Consider the following 20,129-nt stretch of genomic DNA (forward strand, 5'->3'; position numbering starts at 1 on the left):
AGGATACGATTGACCTTCTGAGCTGTGAGCGCACACTGCTGGCTCATGTTGAGCTTCTCATCAATCAGTACCCCCCGAGTCCTTCTCTGCAGGGCTGCTCTCAATCACTTCATCCCCTGTCCTGTACTGAAACCATGGATAGCCCCGATCCAGATACAGGACATTATACCTGGCCTTGTTGAACCTCATAAGGTTCATACAGCCCCACTTCTCCAGCCTGTCCAAGTCCCTCTGGATGACATCCCGTCCTTCTGGTGTGGCAACTGCACCACTCACCTTGGTGTCATCTGCAAACTTGCTGAGGGTGCACTTAATCTCATTGTCTGTATCATTCATGAAAACATTGAACAGCACCGGTCCCAAATATAAATTCATTCTATATTGATAATTTACTACACTGCCTACACATACACAGACATACACACGTAAAAACTGCAAGCCATTTCATCACAGTTCATTGGGAGGAAAGCCAGGAAGACAGCTATTACTACTGTGTAAGGCAACGTGTGGGCTGCAAACTCAATCCCTTTTCCCATGAATCAGCACCTTCCATAAAAATTCAAACATCACCACAAGAAATAGGGCAATTGGGATTTTCAGGTGGCCAGCCCTGGACTGCCTCAAATTGGTGGCTGCCCATCTACAAGAAGGGTTGCAGGGAGGATCCGGGGAACTACAGGCCTGTCAGTCTGACCTCAGTGCCGGGGAAAGTCATGGAACAGGTAATCTTGAGTGCTATCATGAAGCACATGCAAGAGAACCGGGTGATCAGGCCCAGTCCACATGGGTTTACGAAAGGCAGATCTTGCCAAACTAACCTGATCGCCTTCTATGACAAATGACTCGACTGGATGGGGGAAAGGCTGTGGATGTAGTCTTCTTGGACTTCAGTAAAGCCTTTGACACAGTTTCTCACAGCATTCTGCTTCAGAAACTGTCAGCCTCTGGCCTGGACAGGCGCACACTCTCCTGGGTTGAAAACTGGTTGGATGGCCGGGCCCAGAGAGTGGTGGTCAATGGAGTTAACTCCAGCTGGAGGCCAGTTACAAGTGGGGTTTCCCAGGTCTCAGTAATGGGTCCAGCTCTGTTCAATGTCTTTATCAATGACCTGGATGAAGGCATTGAGTGCACCCTCAGCAAGTTTGCAGATGACACTAAGCTGGGAGGAAGTGTGGATCTGCTGGAGGGTAGGGAGGCTCTGCAAAGGGATCTGAACAGGCTGGACAGCTGGGCTGAGGCCAATGGCATAAGGTTTAACAAGGCCAAATGCCGGGTCCTGCACTTGGGGCACAACAACCCTGTGCAGTGCTACAGACTGGGGGAAGAGTGGCTGGAGAGCCGCACGAAGGAGAAGGACCTGGGGGTGTTGGTTGACAGCTGACTGAACATGAGCCAGCAGTGTGCCCAGGTGGCCAAGAAGGCCAATGGCATCTTGGCTTGTATCAGAAATGACATGGCCAGCAGGTCCAGGGAGAATCTCCCTCTGTACTCGGCACTGGTGAGACCACACCTTCAGTACTATGTTCAGTTGAGTCTCTGGAGCATGTCCAGAGAAGAGCAACAAAGCTGGTGAGGGGGCTGGAGAACAAGTCTTATGAGGAGCAGCTGAGAGAGCTGGGGTTCTTTAGCCTGGAGAAGAGGAGGCTGAGGGGAGACCTTATTACTCTCTACAACTACCTGAAAGGAGGTTGTGGAGAGGAGGGAGCTGGGCTCTTCTCCCAAGTGACACGGGACAGAACAATGGGGAATGGCCTCAAGCTGCACCAGGGGAGGTTCAGGCTGGACACCAGGAAAAAAATCTTCATGGAAAGGGTCATTGGGCACTGGAACAGGCTGCCCAGGGAGGTAATTGAGTCACTTTCCCTGGAGGTGTTTAAAGGACAGGTGGATGAGGTGCTGAGGTTTAGGGATTGTTAGGAATGGTTGGACTCAATCCAGTGGGTCCTTTCCAACCTAGTGATTCTATGATCCTATGATTCTATGGCCGAATCAGAGTTAGGATAATGACAAAAATTGTCTCTCATTCAGATCAATCACACTGAGATAGTTGTTAAATTGCATCACACTTCCAAATGAGGAATGAAGTCCCTGGAAGGGGTTCCTGATTCAGAGGGGTAGAATCTTTGCCCATTTACCTCACAAGGAGTCTGATAAAGACCAAAGTCAAATGAGGAGAAAAGTGACCTTGTGTACTTTTGAAATTCCCTTTTGCTTTTGGACATCAGAGTACAGAAGTTCGGATGGGTGAATAGGTGGACCATAAACAATGATCTCTGCTTCCATATTTACTTAGGAATGCTATACTTGGCAACGCATGTTTCCAGTAGCGGAAATCTCACTTCCTGATGTCAATATAATATTTGGCAGCTAACACATACTCCCCAAAGAAAACCATGGCACAGTTTGAACACAGTGTGCAAGGGTCTATGATGTTCAGATCCACTGGCTAAGCTGTTATTTTTTGACAAATTTTACAGCAAAATGCGCAATACAGAAGAGGCTTAGGCACACAACCCAAGCAGATTGTGGGCTGTTGTTCTGAAAACACTGAGAGCAACTTTTGGAATATTTTCTTTGCATACGAATGAATTGCAATAATCCCTGAATGAAGGCAGGTTTTTTTGTTATTTTTTTGAAATAAATATTTTCCTTGTAAAACACTTGCCACTAGATTAACAAGCAAATGAAGTACAAGCCTGTGCCTACATTGTCTAAACCTCTAGGATCCCAGGAAGCAATGTCTTGCAAAGCATCACATGTGTACAGTATCGTTAAGAAATGTCAAGGCCGTATTTAACTCTATTCCCTTCATATACAAAAGAGAAGAAGGATCTTAGCCACAAAAACATCCCCCTTTGCCCAAAAAGTATGCAGTTCCCTTGGGAAAAATAATGAATTCGAATTTGTTTTTGAAGGAAGCAATCTTTTTTCTTGACATATCTGATAAAAACAACAGCCCATGATTATCTAATCTGAAGGTCATGTCACACTCAGATGACTAACCTATCTACACAGTGGATGGAAACTCTGCTGCCACCACCCATTATGACAACTGTCGGCAAAATAAAAGCAATGCTGCCGCTTGCCTTCCTGGTCCATGCCAAATTGTCTGGATGGTCAAAATAATTCTTAAGAAGAAATAAACAAAAATCTGTATTATAAGGATATGCCAGTAAACTATCAGACAGGAGAGAAATAGAGGTCAAGAAGAAAAGGAGCTTCAGTGATAACCATATTTTGCAGGAATTTAGTTGTGTTTCTTTTAGGAATGCAAGATGGGAGGGTGGTGTAGCCAACATGCCATGTTGTGACCAGATACCTTAGTGAAGCCTGGTCTTCCTTGGGTTTGGGTCATTCCCCTCTTTCCCTTTCTACCTCCCAGGATCTTCTCCCACCATTGCAATGCTTTCATTTCCCCTGCCCCCACCCCTCCCCACATGCCCCCACCATGCTTGACCCCTCTTACCAGCACTACCTTCTGCCTGGCCACCTTTCCTCAGCACCTCAGCAGACCACACAAGCTGACCAGGCAACGGAGAAGACAAAGCACAGGGTTGGCAGTGCCCCCTTCCCTCATGAGGGACACGACTTGGGGCAGGGGGCTCTGTCCTCTCTCCGGCCACCAGTTTCCATTTAACATTTCAGGGCTTCTTGTCTTTGAGATCTTTGTTCTCGCTACCAGGTGTGGGTGAGGTTACTCCACAAACCCAGGAGCTGCTGGCTGAAGAGGGATAAGACAAGCAGGAGTCAGGAAGGTGCTAGCCTGCTCTCTTGAGGAGAGTTATACGTTTTGTACACCTGAGTGAAACCCAGCCTGGGATTTGCCAACGAGCCCTGCCTGAGCCTGGCCAGTGTCTTCAGGCTCTCTTCGTGAAAGCAACCAACTAAATAACTAATTATCAAATTAGCCTTTTTTTAATAAACACCCATGACATTGGAGCATACCTTAACAGTGGTGAAAGATGTGAATAACCAGGGAAGCCAACACTGCAGCTCAGGTCTGGCCAAGGCTGACTCCTTCTGGTCCTGCACCACCTGGGAAGGGAAGAGGAGGAAAGTTTGGGGCACTTGCCACCTTGGGGGTAAAACACAATATCTAGCAAATTGTAGGGTGTTGCTTGTCAGGAAAAAGAAAACCCAGTTAGTTCCTCACAGCAGCTCAGAGAGGAAAAGTGCTGCCAGAGGGAAGATCCCTGCTACTTCCCCAGCCCACACCAGATGGCACCAACAATTAGTTAAGAATGCACCCATGCTTTCTCTGCTTGTGGTGGGCAGGAGGTACTGGCTGCTAACTTGAATGGTGAGGCCTTTCTGCTGAAGTGAATGCATCATAAAAAAAAATAAAAAAAAATTTTAAAAACTGTATTCCTTGTCAGCCCTTAAAAAACTTTGGTTTTCATGCTACATGCTGCGTTCTCCCTTGCAATGTGAAGGGAGCCCAAACTAGCAGCTTGCTGTGGCTACCAGACTGATTTTACCTTCATTTTCTCTTAATCTATTGTGTAGATTGATTAGCTCCATCTTGCTTAATGAATGGTTCTTACATTATTAATTTGCTGCTAAAGGAAGGGGAAGACCTGATTCAGTCAAATGTTTTCAGAGCAAACCTAAGCAGAATAACCGTTAAGTAAATCACCAGAGCTAATTAAACTATTTGGAGAAATTAAAGAAAGTGAAAGCAAGTGAGAAAAAGAAAACTCCTTCCTTTCCCTTGCTCTACTGAAGAGTTCACCTGAAATCATAGATATGTGTTCCTCCTCTGAGCTCTTGCAGGTTTAAACAAGTATTTCCCCGGATCTTTTGTCTTTGCGCTTGCAAACCTGGCAAGGACATGGCAAATGAAAAACTTCTCATAGTTTATGTTTATGTAAACAACAAGTGTTTGTCACACAGCTGCAGCAACATGTTTTTTGTGTAGCACTATGTCCAGCACAGGACTTGAAAGTGTGCTAGAAAGACCAACTGCTCAGTTTTAGCTGCTGAAATTGGATGGGCCAGGGCTAACTCATGACAGTATTACAGCAAAGACTGTCTAGAAAGTAAAGAGAGGAACAAAGGTAGAAAATTAATGTAAAAAAATTTAATCCTCTCTTAGGTCCTTCAGCCAGGCTGCTCCTGGAGCCAAGGAACATGAACCAGGGCCCTTAAGTAAGGTTCTGGGGAGGGAAATAGAGGAGATGCTTCCCCCTCGGTGAGGACCCAAGTGGCTTCATCTCAGCTGAAAGCTGCTGGTGTTCCCCAGGCCACTTTGTTGATCAAACCTTGTGTACTTGATATCAAAGAGCAGTGGTTTACATTTAAGCGGCATCTTTAAACACAAAGGGCTACCATGTCTTTACAGTCTTTGTATCTAAATTACATCACCTCCTGCTGAAATTCAAACAGATATATTTGATATGCAAAATAGCTGTAGTCTAATTAAAAGCACTGCAGCTAGATTGCTCTGCGTGCCTCACTTGTATCCAAAGATGATTTTATCCTGTATATTTTTATGAGTAAAATAGTGGCTGCATGAGTGGATAACCATATCAGCAGGACATAACTGCAAGACAGAAAGATCATAATTCTAGCAACAATAATAATGAGAAATACAGTCTAATAATAATAAATATTACAATCTTTGCAAATTTGTGATTAATTATAATATCCCTTCTGGATTGAGACCATAACAGTGTTATCACAGTCACATCCCATTTAGAATTAAAGATATTCTGCTAAGGAAGACCACATTTTGCCGTTCTGAAAGGAGTGAGAGGTGATTCTGCACAGAACCAGTTGGAACAACTGCCCAAAGTTTACTGTAGTCAGTGCAGAAATTTCTCCGTTGCTCATGGTAATGGATTGTCAGGTATAGGACAGCGTGCAAATGGAGAGGACAAAGGAAGTGATTTAAATATAAAATTACAGAACAAAATATTGTTGGAAATATTTTTGATTCTAGGAAAAGTGGGAAAAAAATCTAGAAAAATACCAAGGCAGGTGCTGCAGAACTAACAAATTGTTCCTAGTCCTATTCATATGTCACTTATTAGTTAAATGATGCTTTCCAAGGATTAATCTACAGCTAAAGATACTCCAAGTAGAAGAAGAAAGGTATAGCTCAGTAATGTGTTTGATCCTCCTTAAAGTAAAGATTTGCTCGCAAAGGAAAAGTATGTCGTGGGCTTTAATGACTGAATTAATGGGAATATTTTTTGTTATTAATATATTACATATATTTGGTTTGTTAGTATATAACTGAAAGGGGGAAAATCCACTGGCAACTTGATTGCTTTAACGCAAGTGAGATAACATTTAGAATGCTAGAAGTGCTTAAAGTGTAATGCAACAAAAGTACAATCACTTGCAGCTGATCATGCTAATGCTAACTTTACTAACCACTGGTATGTGTCCAACTGAATAGTAAAAAAGAATGAATATTTGCCCCCACCTAATTCTCAGTTCATACCTTTGATATGTTTAATTGGTCATAGATAAGTTGTCTTTTGAACATGGAAATATGTAACAAAACCTTTTGAATTTTTTTCCCTACTTGTCAGTGATATTTTGGAACTACACTTGGCACCCTATTCCATCTACTTGGAATACATGTTCCCACAACCTGATTAACTTTGCATGCATCTCTTGGAAGATCTTTACTATGGTACTACTACTGGAAACAACTTTTTACATTAATAAAGATTGTGTAATTGCCAATTGCAGTTTCTAAGTAATTGAGACTGCAGAAGAGGGAACAATAAAGGAAATTTTTCAGTGACTGAACATAACTAGTATTTCTTTCTAAATGTGCTTTAAGAATTTTATAGTGTGGATTTGAAAAACAATACAGGTTGATTTTATACATGCTGAAGTTCATGCTAATAGATTGACTGAGATAATCACTCTGAAGAATTAATGACTTAATTAATTCCTCATAAATAAACTCTTTCTTTGAAAAAAACCCACATTGTAGTGAAGTAGAAAAACTAAAAAAGATTTTTTAATGCAATTAACTCTTACTGTCTGATTAATGAAAACAAAAGTTACCTTAATAGATTTTTTTTCCCAAAAGCAATCTTTTTAGGACATTATAATGCTTTTTAAGAGTTCAGTATCATTTGTATGAACACTACAATACAGTGTGTATGTGCTCTTACTTGAATGAGGAAATCGTCTGATAATCTGTAGTTTATGAATAACTATAAGATATTGTTTCTGGAGTTTTCCCATCTTATACAATTTAAGGAATCTTTTACTTACATCAACATACTTGAACAGATCACAGAAATCTTCTAAATACTGGTTCTTACAGAGCAGTGCGGAAAGCTGAACTCAGCTCCAACCATCTGTAGAGAGCATTATAAACTAGTGTTAGTGAACAGAGGGGTCTAAAACATATTTGAATTAATAAAACTCATGGGTCCCTCAAGAAGGGACACAAATAGAAGAGAAGGAGATAAGACTGTAGTCCAAGGCATGCTTAGTAAACTAAGACATCAGAAGAGCAGTATTAGGAATACAGGAAAAACTAAAGCAGACTAAACTCACTCTGTAGTGAGCTTTGAGAGGATCGGTGGAAGAGGCCACTGTTATCACAGACAATCCATTCTTCACAAAGTCAGGAGCCACTCAAGGCAGACGAATACTATATTCAGGTACTGAAAAATATCTAATTTGACATGGATAAGAAAAGAATTACAGTTACTCCTTATGAGGGCAGGATCACAGAAGAAACAGGATTTTCACAGCTTCTGTGAAAAGGCTTTTTCCACTTTAACTTGCCAATGAGCTAAATAAATGTGTGCACAATGGCAGTCTCTATCCTACAGGGAGCATGCTGGAAAATATGTTTGTTCAAAAAACACTCAGTGGAACAAAAAATATATTTAACTCAAGAAGCCACAGAGTTCAGCCACATTTGACCAACTTACTGCCTGCTGATTCAAGCTGGCCAAAGACAATTTGTTGAAGTTCATTGAATACCTGACAAATGACAGCAATGCAGAGTCACTGCTGTATGAGAGCTTCTTTCAGATTAACTCTTTGGTAAGCAAAAATTTTCCGTTGTGACTGTACCCTGGTCACCAACATTTCCACAATACTTCGTAGCCATCACACCTCATGGCCTTGATCTGGGAAAAAATATATAGCTTCATTTTTACATATATTTTGCAAGTGCTGGTCTATGCCATTCCAGCATGAGCAGTCTCATCCTAAATGGTTAATGTCTGGCTAAACTGTAAGCATCTAAACCCTCTAAATGATGGATGGCAATCAGGTAACTCCAGGTTTGACATCTCACCTCCTTCCATACTTGCATTTTTCTGCTCAGCTGGTGGGCTCATGTTCACTCTACCTTGAGAGGCAGAAGTCAACGGTGCATCCAGAGAGGGGACAGATCAAGGAATGACATGATAAATGATGATTTCTCTCTTAATTCCCTTCCACACCACTCATTTGTGAATGGAGGAGGAGGGGCCACGTCTGTCACTAGTATGCGCAGACTGCCTCAGCTGGGTGAGCTGCTTCACACTTGAGATGAAAACAGCCCAACATTTGCACAGCTGTGGAGGAAGGGACATGGTAGCTTTAACACAAAAAAGTTTGTGTCGTCCATTCCCTCTGCAATGGTAGATGCAGGGCAACGAAGGGGATTGTTTCTCCCTGACTACTTTTCTCCCCTGCATGGTAAGAGGCAACCTCATTTTCAGCCTTTACATCTTTCTGAACAGTGAGCTGTTTACCTACATGTGTTTAGAGCAAGAGACCCTTATGGTGGCATAGGAACTGCTGGGATGACAGTAGATGAGTGGACATAATCACCACACCAGAGCTAAACTACTCATCAGGAAGGAGTTTTATTTTATGTGACTAAAGCAACGTTGGCTTTCTCTATTCAAATTTATTTTTTCTGTGTTCATTATGTCGCCAAAAGAAAGGAAGAAAATTTGTCATTCTGTAGCAGTTTAATCTTTCCATCGGAATTCTTGAAGTTTCTCTTTATTAGATTTCCATTCAACTTCTTTTTTGTTTGTTTGTTTTTTTAAATGTACATGTGCCTAGAACTGTAAAGCAAGAGGCTGATGTGCTTTTCCACAGCATTCATCTGCTTCTGTGGCAAATCTCAACATGTCCAGAGTCATGCACACATGTTCCCTGCTTTAAAATAAGCAAAGGAATCCATGTTTCCCAGAAGAGTAATGAAAAAAAGGAAACCACTATAATAAGTCACATTTCTTCCTGAAAGGCAGAAGTAGCAGAGAAGGGAAGAGGCAAAAACGCTAATGTAGGATGTGTTCACCCTATTAGCCTAGCAACAAAACACTGGAAGGCTACAGCGCTTTCTGCATTAAACACACTGAAAGTCCTCATGTCAACAAAACAAAACGAAATGCATTTGTGATGGGAAAATTTCACCTTTACTTGATGTGTGTAATTTTGCCAGTGCCACTGCTAGGAAAATAAATTCTGCAATATCCATTTTATGTGAGGCTCTATTTACCATAACAGGATAGATTTGTTCTGGAAAATTTTTTGTCAATATATCCTTTGTTAGGCAGTACCTTCATCTCCTAGCAACAGTGTAGGGAAATCCATCAGAGACATGGACCACATTAACCACAAAATAGAATGGCTCACTGCAGCTTTTAGACTTTGGGAAATCTTCACTGACATGCAAAAAAAGTACTTTCACGTACTTATGGTGTCTGTGTCCACTGGCAGACTGATAAATCAAACTGTAGGATGGAAACTGAAAAAAAACCTCTCCTCTTTCACAAGAAGCAAATTGACCAAGGCACATGAAATACTGAAATAACTGCTCTGCCTCTTGCTCCTGAGAATGCTCTTTCACATCCTTACACATTGCCCACACCTTGTGGGAAACAGGATGCATGCATGCCATATTTAAAATGTTTAAATGTCATCACAAAACAGTTTTTCCAGTGTCAGAGATTTGCAGTGTCGTATTTCAAAAGGTGCGATAGGAATAATAAATCTCTTGTTGCAACACAGAGTCACTGAGCAGACGGGAGCGCAGAAGATGGCAACACTCTTCAGGTGCCTGTGCTTTTCAAGGCATGTCCTAACATCTGCTTTTATTTTATTTTTCTCTCTTCCCTGAGAGAACCTGTGCTCTATTTTAAGGAAGTTAGGGGTGAGCTAAAATCCTTTAAAAAGTCTCTAAGGGATCTTGAGCTTTGCAATATGCCTTTGATCTGCATGCCATTCTGCTGGCTGTTTTTCAAGGCTGAATTTGTCCCTCAGGCTGCTCTCAGCTTCCCAGGAGGTTGCTTGCCTCGGGTGAAGCTGTCATTGCTGCAGCTCAGCCTCTGCAAATGCAGAAAAGGGAGGGATGGCACTGCAGCCTTGTGGTCTGTCTGTGGCATAAGGAAATGGGAATTCCCTATATGTCGCTTTGTGACCACATCTGGAGCCTTACAGCTGACAAAAATTGGCTGTACTTTGGATCGCTCCACAAGGGTACAAACCCCTCAGCTTCATCAGCTGCATGGCTCCAGGAACACGTGCTGCAAGGAAAGGTCTAGGATGTGGAAAAAGGCTTTGCAGAGGGACACTGCCAGAAACTTTGACGGGATGAGTTTGAGGCTGTCTAACTACAAATGTCCTCCAGGTACACATGCTTTGCCCCCTGAGATCCCTGCGCACATTAGCGCACAACATCCTCTGTGCAAACACTGGTTGGTGATTCACTCCAGTGTTCTCTATGGGACAGCACTGTTTGAACCAGTCCCTCACCCACAACAGGTTTTTGTGGACACAATTCAAAGCACAGGGAAGATTCCCTAAGTTTTTGTGGGTTCACACCCCCACCCCATGAAAAACTTTCTTTTAAAAATTGTACAGTTTAATCTCCCACATTAGTGTAAAATAAATTTGTCATTTGCTACCCAGAGAAGAGGAATATTTCTGTGTCGCTTTACCTCATGTTCATAGAGGGGGCACAACAACAGGTGAAATTGCCTCATTCAGTAAAATGTCCCTCATGATTGGAAATTTTCCAACATACATTGTGGGGGCATTCATAACAAAAGAAGACATGGCCCAGAGATACAGTCAAGTGCTGCTGGGGGACTAGGGTAGTGTCACGTTGTTCCCACAGACGCTTATTATTTCAGCTGGGGAGAGAGAAGCCGGGTGAGGTGGGCACTTCTGTACCACTGAGCCAGCCTGAGACTGGGGCTGCTCCTACCAGGATGTTAACAGCATTACCAAATGAAAAAGAGTTTCTTTTTAATTATGCCTTACAGACCTGTGAGGGCTGTAACGGAGGCTTAATTTGCAACAAAGAAAATAAATAATTCCCAATACAAAAAACAGCCATTCAGAGCTTTGTGAACTCTGAAAAGGCAGTTGCATAGACAGGTGGAGGAGAAAGCCAGTCTTCAGCAAAATTCTGTGCTTCCAGGAGAAAAAAAGTACCCAATTATTGGGTATTGCCATTATATGGGGCAATCTGAGCAGTGACTCAAACTCACTTCTGCCCATCCCTGGAATGAAAATGCTTGCTGCAAGGAAATGCCAAGACCCTCTATGCATGCTGCCTGACCCTCAAGCATTTGCAGAGGACACAGGAACCATCCCAAGTAAACCCCCGGCTTTAAAACGGCATTTAAATGGGTGTTTTGCTTGTCATCTACCCTTCAATGAAATTAGCTTTCTGACTTGGGCATAATGATTTCAGTCTCTGTGAATTTATTTCCTCCTAAGCTGTGTTTGTTCTTGAACTTTTTGCTATTGACTCGCACACATGTTCAGTATATAGAGCAAACACTTTGGTGTGAAACAACATCATACACAATGAGTCATCGGTGCTCTGGTCTACAGCCATCCCACAGAGAGCTTGTGCTGTCAGTCACTGTCATTTGCAAACATAGCTACAAACACTCAAAACAAGACAGTTAGCTTGTATAATACCTTATGGAGAATCTGCCTTAAGCAAACAGGAGCCATGTTAATGTATCTTTAGAAGAGTTAGAACAGAAAAATAGTCTTTTTGGTAAGGAATCAGGTTTCGGATAAGTTTTGTCTAAACTGATGCATCTGAGTGAGATGATTTTAAAAATAATTATGAATTAACCTTTGACTTATAGCAGAACCTATCCTGGTTTCTATGGCAATGCACAGCTATCATCAAGCATTAGTTTCTAGTGTGCAGGAAAAAATACATTTACTCATCCTGGGGAACTGCACTAAATAAATTAACAGGACTATCTCCAGACATCCTGATGCCACTATATTATTGACTGATAACCCTTAAATCCCTTCCTCATGTACATAAATTCATGCCAGAACAAACACCAGTCAAAAATTCAGCCTAATATTTGAGAACTAAGGCATTTGCAAAATTTGTGTGTTACCATTTTGTCAATTATTTGATGAATAGCAACTATAGACTAGTAAAACGATGTCAAACAAGATGAACATGTGTCTTTACAGAAAATAAATAGTAAAGGCCTATATTCCCCTTTAAATGATTTGGAGATTGAAGTAACACATGCCCTCAGTACTAGGGCAGGCATCAGTCAGTGTCAGCAAATACTTTGCTTGGCTCATCACTGCAAAATTTGGCATCTCTTATTCCCTGAATAAGCAGCTTGCCACTGGCAGGATTCTGCATGAAAAATAAGCACAAGAATTATTACCACTACTTATTGCACTGATATATATTATTTTATATTAAAATATTTCTAATACCTGTTTGCAGAGTGAAGATAATACAGTAGACAGCTCGTTGCCACAAAATCTGTTTAAAAAAATCTTTCACTGCAGGATAACCCTGTGATGAAAGAGGAACCCAAAATGCACCAATACAGAAGTACAGACCCACAGTTTGGTGCCTCTTCCTCCTGACAGATGCATCCCATAAAAGTGTCAGAGGTTTGTTGGTTGAGGTCCAGTTTAGAAAGCTGATACAAAAACTCTGATAGTTTTTGCCTACCTGAGACAGGTGTGACTTTTGAAAATTTCCTGATATTTTACAGTTACACTTCAAAAGATGCTGTGATTAAATAAGGTTAGAAATAGCCAAAGTAGTGCATAACCCTCTTTAAAAGTGTGATTGCCCACACAGATACAAATACAGGCTGGTGTGCAATTATGCCATCCCCCAGGAAAGTGGGAGTCACAGTCAGAGCTGCCGCTTCTCCCCTTGTTCTAAGTGGCGAGCGACGTCATGTGACGGATTTGCTACCCCAAGCCCTGCTGAGCAAGGCTGTGAGCTCTGTTGGATACTCTAGACAAAGCACTCATCCTTTGCTTCTCAATTCCTACCCCCAAAACAGCTATTTGTCCCCACGGACACACTATCAGGGGACTTAGGAAGCCGGAAGCAACATTCAGCCCTGAATCATAAGCCCAAAATGCTGCTGTATACTACCCCAGTTACACTAACCGAGGCTGCAGGCTGTCAATTTTAACCTGTCGTTGATTTTTTTTTTTCTATCAGTACATACTCTGGCTCTGGGGATAAAATCTGAAATACTTCAAAGCGCAGATGGCCCAGCTTCTGCTCAGAAACATGGCTTTTCATTCCTGTGCAGCCAGAAACAAAAGCTTCTCATCTCTTCAGAGAACAGGCACTGCTTCACGACATTTACAGTTTTTCAACTCAGTAACCAGTTCCTCCCTGGAGGACCTTTATGTCAGGAAAGACAGAGAGGAAATTGTTTAAAACCTCACACATAAGTCCATATTGACATACAAAGCTCATCTGCAGAACCTTGTGCTCTCTCTGAGGGGAAAGAGCTGCTGCCTCCCCTGAAAATGAATTCAAGTGTGTTGAAGATTGGCCTAGAATGAAAGAGAAATCCAAAATCATTGCCAGCAAGACTTTATTCACAGGCCTCTCTGCAAAGGAGGCAGCCTCAACTTCTGCCCACACAGGTCTGAATAAACAGAGGAGATCCAATTACCCACAATCAGAATCGGATTTTATGCAATTTCTTTTTGTCCAGCCAATATGCCCTGCTTTTGCACAAAGATTGTAAATTCAGTTTCCCAATATTGACAATGAGGGTGTGCTAAGGAAATTCATCCTGTTATTGATCAGAGTTGTGTGATCCATGATCAGTGCAGTGAAGCTCATTTCCCTCAATAACACACACACGCGCGCGTGCGCACACACATATGTACAGAGTATAGATTTTGCAATCTGAATGGGAAATGTGGGAGTTTTGCTCTCCTCTTTCCCTACCCTATCCACTTTTGGTCTGGAAACAGAGAATTCAAATTCCACTCAGTCCTGTCACAGCAATTTCCAACCCATCTGCTATCTAATAAAACAACCCGTCTAGACAAACCCCAAGCCAGGCAACAAATCTGAGAAGTCATCTGAAGTATTAACAACCTGCCATTGCTAACATATCAAGCTTCTTCACTGACAAATGGACTCACATCTACAGTCTCAAGATTTTTTTCCTGTCGTTATATAGAGAAAAGCTGCTTAGAAGATGGGACAGAATCTAGTGAGCCCAGCCTTGGCTGTTTACACTCATGCAGTCGATGCCTTTGAAGGGACCTGTCTGCTTGCACTGAGCTCCCAAAGTAGTTTCAGTGTTAAAGTTAGGTAGCTGGCGTCCCATCAGCCATACCTAATCCCATATGATGGAAAGCCCAGTGTATTCAGGATTTGCTGGCAACCTGCTTTTGATTTGCTACGTCTGAGATAGTGGAAAAGGATCTGAGGTTTACTGAACTCAGACTCACTTGGGAGAAATGGATTAAAAATATTGTCTGTCTCCAATGACATCAAAAATGAGCTTTGTGTTGTGTGAGCTGAGAGCTTTTCCTTCCCCTTCCTCTTGTTTTGTTTGGGTTTTTTTCCTTAAGTGAGTTGATTTGAAAAGAAAGCTGTCAAGTCTCCTGATTAAAGGGCTCTTAAATACCTAGAAGCACCGATAAAATAGGGCTCTAGTTTCAGGACATTTCACTGTGCAATTCAGAGCCAAATTAGAGGGCAGCAGCCTTTCCAGGGAAGGTTCACAGGGTCAAGAGATAAGTTTAGTTCCAGCTGTTTCAGGGAAGAGGTTTTGAAGGAAAAACCTTCAAAAAGATTTCCTTTTTCGCTACGAAACCAAATAAGTATGAAGGCTGTTAAAAGGCTTTTCTGAATCTTACTTTATTCTGTTTAGAAAATTTCAGTTATGGAATAAAAAAAGCAAACAAATAATAAGGAAAATGGTTGGGTTACTTGTCTGGAAGCTCTTTTTCCCCAGTCTTTATCGATTCGGTCTACTGGAGCTACACTCAAAACCAAAATACCTCTGACAGGGTCTGACCCAGCACCTCCTTTAAAGCTTCCATCACTATGGAGCTGAACAGTCACAGAAATGAAATCCATGGGAATTAGGCATCTATTTTCAGTGAAAGCTCCTGCCTAGCCTACAAAGTGCTAGTCTACGTCAGGATGCCATATTACATCTGATCAGTGTTTATCGATTCAAAGTTTTGCTCAAGCATGCAAGGCAAAATTCCCTCTCACACGACAGCTGTGAAGGCAGAGGAGGGTTAGTGAAAGTGAGAGAAGTGGATCAAATCTCTTTTGGGCACATTTGAGCTGAGCAGTGGCCAAGACCCCAGGTAAGCTGAGAAAGTGTCTTGTTTTTCAGGCGAGGAACCTGTCCAAAAAAAATTGTCCTGGTCCCTTGCGGCTGTTTTTCCACAAGAAGGGAAAGAGAGAGGTGTTAGACTGGGATTGGGACTAGTGCCCTTTGATATGGTAGCAGGGTATGCCTGAGGCACACTTGGAAACAGTCGAGTCTTTGGCTGAAATAGAGCCAGAACGCTGACAAAAACAGTTATTCAAGGTGCAGACCATGCCACTGCAATGCTTGAAAATCGTTTCATTGTGTTGCAGACCAGCCTGAAATGCCAGCTAAATTCCAAAACTGTGAACTCTGAGGCTTCTGAGAAATGACAGATGAGGTCAGAGCATCCACTGTGCCACTCTGAGAAAACTGTGACTTTTGTTTTTAGTGTTGAGCTGAGTTTGAGTCGCAGCTGTTCCCAGTGAAAGTGTGCTTGATTTTGAGAAAAATGATGGTAAAGTGGTAGAGAGAAGAATATTTGGACAGTGGAGTGGATTACTTAGTTGCACTCACCCAAATAGGATGATAACATGCGATGGTAGGAGAAAGCTGGTGACATTCAGCAGCCAGGGTTTCAAGGAGGAGTCATTCAGCTGTAGCCGCCTGCATCATCTCCGCTGCAGTAGGCATGGATGTGCTATGATGATGGATTCAGTCATCAGAGGTTTCAAGGTTTGCTTTCAGAATACAACATCACTGCTCATTAAACCAAGTCCAGGTGAAGGAAAGTCAGCGGGAAATGGGAAAATGTAATTAAATCTTGCTGGTTTTTGTAAGTCAATGAAAAAATCAAGTGTTTGGAAAAGGATTCTGCAGTAGCTGGATGGCAAGTTACAGGATAGCCATGTCACCTTTAGCAGCATGGGCAAGACCACTTAAAAACCTATTTAAATTCTATGAACTATAATGATATTGATTAGGATTTACAGTCAATTTAGTGATTTTGTTGTAGTAAAGTAGAAGTAAGCTGTTAATCTAAACTGCAGTAAGTGTTATAAACACATCCAATTTTGATTGAACTGTTACTAATGTAAATATGTCATTATAATGAAATTAGTCACAATAACTGTGGTGACATTAAGATAATACATAGAAGTGCAGAAAGTATTGATCTCATATGACTATGAGGCTGCTTAATAAAGGAGAGATGCCTTGAAGAATTGAAGATTAAAAAATATTAATAAGAAATCTGAAGTGCTGATTCTGTTCATGCTTGAAATATCACAAGATGTTAGAAAAGTTCATTTATAAATTAATATTTTTTTCATATTTATGAAGTATGAGAATCCAAGGTAGCATATCTGCTATTGGTGCATGGAATTTTCAATGATATAAATTAGACATAACTGTATTGAGGCAGTTATGCACTTATGTCTGAACATAAAGGAAGAATATAGTTCTGTTTAAAGAGAGACAAAATATTTTTTTTCTTTCCTTCTCACTTAAAATCATAAATCAAGTGTTTGTGTCTCTCCATTTTTCCATTTGTAAGATGGACCTAATATTGCTGTGATGTTTAAAAGGACTGTTCTGAGAAGAGAGTCATAAAGATAAGGGGGAATTCAGTTACCAAAGCACTGATTACCATCTTAATTGTGTTTCTTCTCATTACATCTGATAGGATGTGAACGCTTGCTGTTTATTTTCCATCTGTGAAAGCTATGCCAATCTAAATTCAGATTTTTACCATAAGGAGAACTCTGGGAAAAATGCATTCAGCAAGCGAGAGGTGAGGAGACCCTTACCCCCTCGTAAATACCAGCAAATGCTGCTCCAGGTTTCACAATGCTGAGTATGACCCAGCTGCAATTCACTCAGTCACAGCAAGACAATAACTGCGCTCAGAGGAAACCATCAAAGACTTCCAAAAGAAACCTGCTCTGAGATGAAAGAGAAAATTATTATGGTAATCAAATTTGCTAAGAGAAAAGGAAAGCTATTTCTCTTTGGGAAAATTTCCAGTGTTGAAGAAAGGGGGAGAAGGCAGTGACGGAATGTGATAAGGTCTCACACGTTCAATTGATTGTTCACATCTAACAAAAATAGCCCCAGCCTGTTCCCATTGTCCTGCAGCTGCTGGCTTCATCACGCTCATTGTGTACTTCCTTGTGGCTGAGCAGCACGGTTGCTGGGTTTCCTCTCCTTCATTTCCTAACAAGATCTGCAATGAACTGTAGGAAAAGCCAGCAGCACTTCAAAACAATACTTTTCAAGTTTTTGCTGGGGCCACCCGAAAACCCAGGGTAGTATCTCATAGCAGAGCAAGGCAATTTCAGTGAAGCATAAGTGCAGGTATCTGGGTCCTGTCCTGAATCAGCATCCTGTTACTTGCATATTATTATTTTTAATTTGAGGGGCAGATTTGCATTTATGCGTCCTTCAAGGTTGCTCATTAGGTGAACAGGAGAAGCTTCCTGCACTCAAGACTAAAAGATCTTAATCTTGGGAAAAGAATGCATACAAAGATGTGAACATTGTATTTAAAAGGTCTTCATCTCTTCTATGTATTTAACAAGTGTTAATTCTCCAAGGAATCATTCCTCTATAAGCAAGCAGGTTTTGGACAAAAGGGAAGGTCCTTGAGCCTTTTAAGTTGAAATGTCAAACTGATGTGGTGTGGCAGGGTTGATTACATGGCAAACTTGCCCAGCCCTTGTGGAAATAGAAATCAAGTTATCATTCCCAAGAGGGGTATCTTGTGCATACAGAAGTTAAATATCATAGCATCATAACTGAACAATATCAGATGGTTGAAAAAATTCATATGAATATTTTGGAGTCCATTAAATAAAGCTCTAATTAGCTGAATTTCTCTGTCTTTAATTCCAGCCCCAGGAAATTACAGAACACTTTCTGTAGTGAATTTACAAAGACCAGTATTTTGCATTTATGCCCTTCTTCCAGCATGGATTCAAGATGCAAGCTCCTCACTCCCCATGACTCTTCCTTTTCTTTAAGAAATATTTTCTTCATCTTATACAGAAATAATTTCAGATGTTTCGAATAAAACCAGCTAAGGGAAAGATTTGCTCTTTTAATTCGTGTTTTGTTGTTACTCTTTACTATTTGTCAATACCTTACCTGTTCCACTGGATAAAATCAGCTTAAACAAAATTCTGTACGTGAAACAGAATTAACTTCTGGTGAGAGATGCTGGATAAGAAATCCAGATAGCTATGGACCAGTCTCAAGGCTATTATGAAGCCCTCTGCCCTGATATTTCATTAAAAATTAGCCCTTCAGGATCAAATTCCTTGCACCCAGATGTAGGTGAGCCTTGTACACAGGTGAAGGGAAAAAGCTGTTCAGGAATAATCAGCAACACGGAAGAGCACCTGTGAAAGCATCCTCAGTAAAAAAATAGTTTTCCAACGCCACTCCTCCCTCAGCAATCAGTCTGCTTCCTGGACAAAGGGCTTGCTAGCCCTGGAAATCCAGCCTAACAGATAAGCTACACTTGGGCTCACCGTATTTGCTGCCAGATCTTCAGTCTCAAGAACACCTAGTGCTCAACAACTCTTAATCCAAATGTCAGCCTACTCCTCTCTCCTCTGCTCAAATATTTTGCATCATTTAGGGTAAGGAAAATCTTTGCAGGCATTCTCAGAGGTCCTTATGGCCCTTGCTACAGACCATTCCTGCTCCTAGTCTTTACTGCAGACACTTGACCCTTGCAACATTTATTTGGATTTTTAAACAGGGATTTAATGACACATCAAGCTCTAATTAAAAGTGAGAGGGTGAATAAGTTCTTTTTGGTTTTAAATAACAAAAAAAGGAGGAGAGATAATATACAGTAATGACCAGTCCATGAATTATCCATGACTTCAGGCAACACCTCACACAAAGCTTATTTGACTTCAGGCAACATCTGAAGTACCTGGAACCCACAAATTAATCAGAATCTCAAAAATTGCTGATACGTTCTATTCAGAGTCTCTTTTTACTGTAACTTGACATAAATTTTCTGATAGTCACCAAAAAAATGGCTTGACAGGAGACAACATAAAAAAGCTTATTATGAATGCTTCTATTTATGCTCTGGCATGTATTTTAGCAACTTTATAATATTTTGGTTCAACATCATAGCAATGTAATCATTCTCCGTATATCATGTCCCTTGAATTTGTTAATTACAAAGTAAAGCCGAAAGTAGAAAAAATTGCATTGATTAGTTAACAATAGAGAAAACAAAAAGAAGTAATAGTTATATCTACCTCATAAGCTAAATGATCACTTCAATCATGCAATACTTCATTCAGTTGAATTAAGAATAATAGAGATCAATTCATATCGACTAAATGTGAGAAAAAGGTTTACATTAAATAAATGGCAGGTCAGTTCCTACAGCATAAAAACTGAACTGTGCTGATTGTTTAGACAAGACATTTTGTTTTGAGCTTGTCAAAGCATAGTTAAAGGTGGAAGGAAATCTGTTCAACAGGCAACCCCTGTTGATCTTGGGAGATGTGGATCTAAGAGCAAAGATCAGGTATGCAAATGAATACGGCCCGTGGTTGAGTCTTGATGTGCATGGAGAGA

At 41.2% G+C, this 20,129-nt stretch overlaps 1 long non-coding RNA gene across 5 annotated transcripts in view; it reads right to left on the reverse strand.

Annotated features, from left to right (window-relative positions):
* The window catches only part of LOC128851986 (uncharacterized), a 58,690-nt gene that overhangs the window by 15,076 nt on the left and 23,485 nt on the right, over positions 1-20,129 (reverse strand). For 3 of the 5 annotated variants that reach the window (XR_008449569.1, XR_008449570.1, XR_008449567.1), the window contains 4 exons: positions 16,101-16,283; positions 7,240-7,325; positions 4,733-4,820; positions 3,946-4,035 (listed from right to left, as the gene is read on the reverse strand). This is a non-coding gene — a long non-coding RNA (uncharacterized LOC128851986). Of the gene's footprint in view, positions 1-3,945; positions 4,036-4,732; positions 4,821-7,239; positions 7,326-7,527; positions 7,649-16,100; positions 16,284-20,129 lie in introns of all 5 variants that reach the window. The other 2 variants (XR_008449571.1, XR_008449568.1) reach the window with 2 other exon arrangements.

Source organism: Cuculus canorus, chromosome 4 (assembly GCF_017976375.1).
Source record: "Cuculus canorus isolate bCucCan1 chromosome 4, bCucCan1.pri, whole genome shotgun sequence".
NCBI classification, from domain to species: domain Eukaryota; kingdom Metazoa; phylum Chordata; class Aves; order Cuculiformes; family Cuculidae; genus Cuculus; species Cuculus canorus.